General features: G+C 36.3%; 1 pseudogene; it reads left to right on the top strand.

The window, feature by feature from the left end:
• The first annotated feature begins 1,687 nt into the window (after nt 1-1,687).
• LOC149580698 (uncharacterized) lies at nt 1,688-4,392 on the top strand (annotated as a pseudogene).
• The last annotated feature ends 386 nt before the right edge of the window (nt 4,393-4,778 follow it).

Below are 4,778 nucleotides of genomic sequence, written 5' to 3' on the forward strand. Positions count from 1 at the left end.
TGTTGTGTTTTCTAACAAATTAGGAACTATTTTTTGTGTGTGCAGGGTTTGACCCACCTAATCTTATCCATTTTGTAAAAACTCTAGTAGTTTAGAAAGTAGATTTAGATTACTACAATTTATATGTTTTACACATCTTGTCATTTTTAGTGGATGACCCTCAAATGTCTCGTCCAATTTTAGGTCTACCTAATTTCAGAAGAAATGTGTCCAGTTATACCCCTTTTTGTACACCATCTTGGTGCACTCACCTTCATGTAGTATCATTAATGCAGTTATGACAATAATTTCTCTGTCACAGTCATGTTTTTCTTGATTACTTTCTAATTGAATTTTTAGATCTACCACTTCTTTTATAAGTGCATCAACCTTTTTGCTCCTTTTATTTCTTGTTTGTTGTAATTGACGTTGTTGGGAAAATGGTATGATGGTTAGCTGTTTGTATGGATCTTCTTGATTCCTAGTAGATGGCTCAATAGCTATTGAACAATTTTTACAACAAACCTTTGGATTCAAATGGGTCTTGTAAATGGATCACTGAGGGAGGTAGTAGATATTGTGTATACACTTGGTTGTAAACCCCTAGAACCACTTCTATATGTGGTTGTCCATTTTGATAATTACAATGGGCCACCTTTGAACAAAGATCACCCAAAAAGCTTACCTATAACATCTATATCTAGGTAATCGTAGAAAAATACCACTATACATGTCATTGACACTCACCATACATAAATCCCAATTTGGTTGATGCTTAAAAATTAAATTGATTTTGGTAAAATGAAATGACAAGTTGTTACTTTTACAACTATATCAAGAGTTAATCATTAGACAACTTTTGTATAGTGAAAACAAATATCCTTTAATTGATATTGAATAAAAAATAAAAAATCCATAATTATTAGGCAAAAGGAAGAGTCTTGATTGTAACAACTCTCAATAAAGTGGACCAAATCTTGTAGTTTCCTTTAATACATATTACTCGATATATGTTTACTTCCATCACTTTTTTTATCAGATACATTTATGCATTTCAATATCCTCTTTCCCCGATGAATAAAGTTGTTGTGTTAGGCACTATCTATACAGGGACCAAAATGCACTTTTATTAATTAATTATAAATTTTTATATGAATGTTAATTTGTTAAAAAATACAAACAAATTAATTATGGAGGTGCATTTTGACCCCTGTGAAAATGTAAATTATGTTATCCAAACTTTTGCTTCTTGAAATCCTTTATATTTGTTTCGAATACAAACAACATATTACCTTGTAAACAGAAAAGTGTCGAAAATATTCTACTATTTTTCTTCAAAAATAGATTACTTTGTGGAAAAAATGTATGTACCAATTTAACTCTTTTTTGTTTCTTTTCCCCTTCTACATTTCTTTAAGTTTTATAATAAGTGTGTATGAATCTAAAAGAACAACTAGATTTAACTATTTTAAATTAACAATATTTAAATTGTTTTTCAAGCTTTTATGTTTCCTTTCATTTTAATTCAATGTCCAACTAAAAATGAAATGTGTGACAACCAGCTTATGTAGATTTGCACCCTTTGCTCTTCCAGATGCGAGTGCTAGTTTAAAATAAAAAAGCATTCAATGCGACAAGTACATGTTGCCAAAATTAGACCTCATTCTTAATAAAGTATTTGTATTTGTGATTCCATGCAACAGGTACGTGTTACCAAAATTAGCGCTCATTCTTTATAAAGTGTCATTTATTTGCTTGTGATTCATTGACATTTTTTTGATTGTTCTTGTGCCCAGTTGTGCGGTAAAGCGAGCGGATTAAGGCTCTTCTTGCCCCAGGTAAGTCCATTAGATCTTTCTTTCTCTGGTTCTAAGAAAAATGGATCTGCCTTAAAAAACCCTTGCAAATTTTGATGATAAGTTTTGAAAAAAAATGTTGCAGGGGTGAATCTGAATTAGCCATTGCAGCTGAGACCTAATATATGAGCATCTGTGAGCGAAATTGGGAGAGACTTTCGTCTGGGAAACAGTTATCAGTAGGCGAAATTTCGTTTGAAGAATACGGAAAGCGAGAGAATGGCGTGGATAGGAAACATGCAACAGGCAGGAGAAATACGTCTTTTGTGCGAGAGATTTCCAGAATCAAGGTTTCTCTCAAGGAGCCCGGGAATGAGAGGAATCGCGGTATAGCCGGGAGAGATAGAAACAGGGATTGGGACAGAAACATGACAAGACACGAAGATCATGACAGATATACAAAAATGAGGAGATCTGAAAAGGTGACTGAGAATTGGCAGCCCAAGATTGACAGAGCTCGCAACAGCGACATGCTTGAAGAAAAAGATGGTTATAAGGAGACAGCTGATAGAAATAAGCACAAATTATGTGATAAATCGGCTTCTGGAAACAAGAGGAAAAGAGAGGCAGTGGAACTGAAAATTTCTGGTGTTACCTCTCCATCTCAGAATAGGAATGGCGAAGTTTCTGTGAGAGAGACCGTGAAGGGTCTAGGAAGAAGTGGTGGTATTTACATTCCCCCATTCAAGCTGGCTCGACTAGTGAAAGATGAGCAGGACAAGAGTAGTGTGGAATACCAGCGCATAACATGGGATGCCCTTCGGAAGAGTATCAATGGTTTAGTAAACAAGGTAAATGCATCCAACATCAAGAATATCATTCCGGAGTTGCTTGCAGAGAATATCATCCGCGGAAGGGGTATATTTTGTAGGTCTTGCATGAAATCCCAAATGGCATCCCCTGCATTTACAGATGTTTTTGCTGCCTTGCTTGCTGTGGTAAATACAAAGTATCCAGAACTCGGCAGTCTGTTGTTGCGAAGAACTGTTTTGCAGCTCAAGAGGGCATACAAACGCAATGACAAGCAAATGTTGATATCAGCAGCAAAATTCATAGCACATTTGGTGAATCAACAAGTTGCACATGAGATTATTGCCTTGGAAGTTCTCACCCTCTTACTAGAGAATCCTACAGATGATAGCATAGAGGTTGCCGTTGGGTTCGTAAAAGAATGTGGGTCTTTGTTGCAAGACCTTTCACCCAAAGGTCTCAATGGGATTTTCGAAAGACTTAGAGTCATTCTCCATGAGGGGGAAATTGACAAACGAGTGCAGTTTTTAATTGAAGGTCTTTTTGCAATTCGCAAAGGTAAGTTCGAGGGTCATCCAGCTGTGCGTGCAGAATTGGACCTTGTAGAGCAAGAAGATCAGGTAACGCATGAAGTTTCCCTGGGAGATGAACTTGATCAAGAAGCCGGTTTGGATGTTTTCAAGCCAGATCCCGAGTTCTTAGAGCACGAGGCAGCATATGAAAAACTGAAGAAAGATATTCTTGGAGATGCTTCTTCCGAGGAAGCAGAAGGAGAGAATGATTCAGGTGATGATTCAGATGATGAGGAGAAGGAAGATGAAGAAACGCTGAGAATACAGGACGAGACAGAGACAGACTTGGTCAATTTAAGACGCACAATTTACTTGACAATTATGTCAAGTGTTGATTTTGAGGAAGCTGGTCATAAGCTACTAAAGATCAAGCTTGAACCTGGTCAAGAGATGGAGTTGTGCATCATGCTCTTAGAATGCTGCAGTCAAGAGAGAACATACCTCCGTTATTATGGACTTCTTGCACAAAGGTTCTGTATGATCAATAAAAATTATCAGGAATGTTTTGATAAGTGTTTTGTACAACAGTATTCTATGATACACAGGTTAGAGACTAACAAGCTACGCAATGTTGCAAAGTTTTTTGCTCATTTGTTTGGTACAAATGCTCTCTCGTGGCATTCTCTTGCCTATATACGGCTGACAGAGGAAGATACTACTTCCTCTTCCCGTATTTTTATAAAGATTCTCTTTCAGGAGCTGGCAGAGCAGCTGGGTATAATGCTACTTGAAGAAAAATTGAATGATCCAACACTGCAAGAGTCTTTGGACTCAATTTTTCCAAAGAACAGTTTCAAGGATTCTCGGTTTGCTATCAATTTCTTTACTTCCATTGGTCTTGGTGGTATCACCGACAGTTTGCGTCAGTATTTGAAGAATTTCCCAAGGCTTATAATGCAGCAGCAAAAGTCTTTACCCACGTCAGATGAATGTACCTCTAATGATGATTATTCTAGTTCATCAGGCTCATCAGATTCTGATTCATCAGCTTAGTTTCTGAGAGTGAACTTGACAGCGAGAGGATTAAGAAGCCACCAAGAAAGACAAGTATGTCAAAGGATGAGTAGTTTTTTTGTTCTGAATCTCTTTTTAAGCTCACAGTTGTAAATTCCTGCATCTGGGCTTTCAATAGTTTTTATCAGTTACTTATTTTGGAAAATGAGTAAGTATAATTGACTTTATTGTTGATGACACTTATCAATGGCCCAAATGGTTAATCTCTTGTTGAACTGTCACGAGTTTGGTTTAGCAGGTGATTCAATATGATACACTGTTTGTTTTAAATTGGATTTTTAGGTATTTAGCAACATAGATGAATATATAATCTCCTGGCAGGCATAGATATATGTCCTTTCCCATCATTTGTTTAGACTGTTTTGTAGCATCCGGTTTCCTGGATAAACATTTTCTCAATTGTACCAGTATACTGTAAAATTGATACACGGATCTGATCACTTTTAAAAGTTTTACATTTTGTTGGCATGCTTTGAGCTTTGATTTTGGTTTTAGAAGTGTGTTCAAGGAACTAATCATTATATTTTAAGCTATGATAATACTTGCCATTCTGATGGCAACAATTATTACATTACGATCCCTGTAATTACAGCCGGGTCCACATTCA

The sequence above is a fragment of the Cupressus sempervirens genome, chromosome 1, assembly GCF_028749045.1.
Source record: "Cupressus sempervirens isolate cs-2001-9-10 chromosome 1, ASM2874904v1, whole genome shotgun sequence".
In the NCBI taxonomy this organism is placed as follows: Eukaryota; Viridiplantae; Streptophyta; class Pinopsida; order Cupressales; family Cupressaceae; genus Cupressus; species Cupressus sempervirens.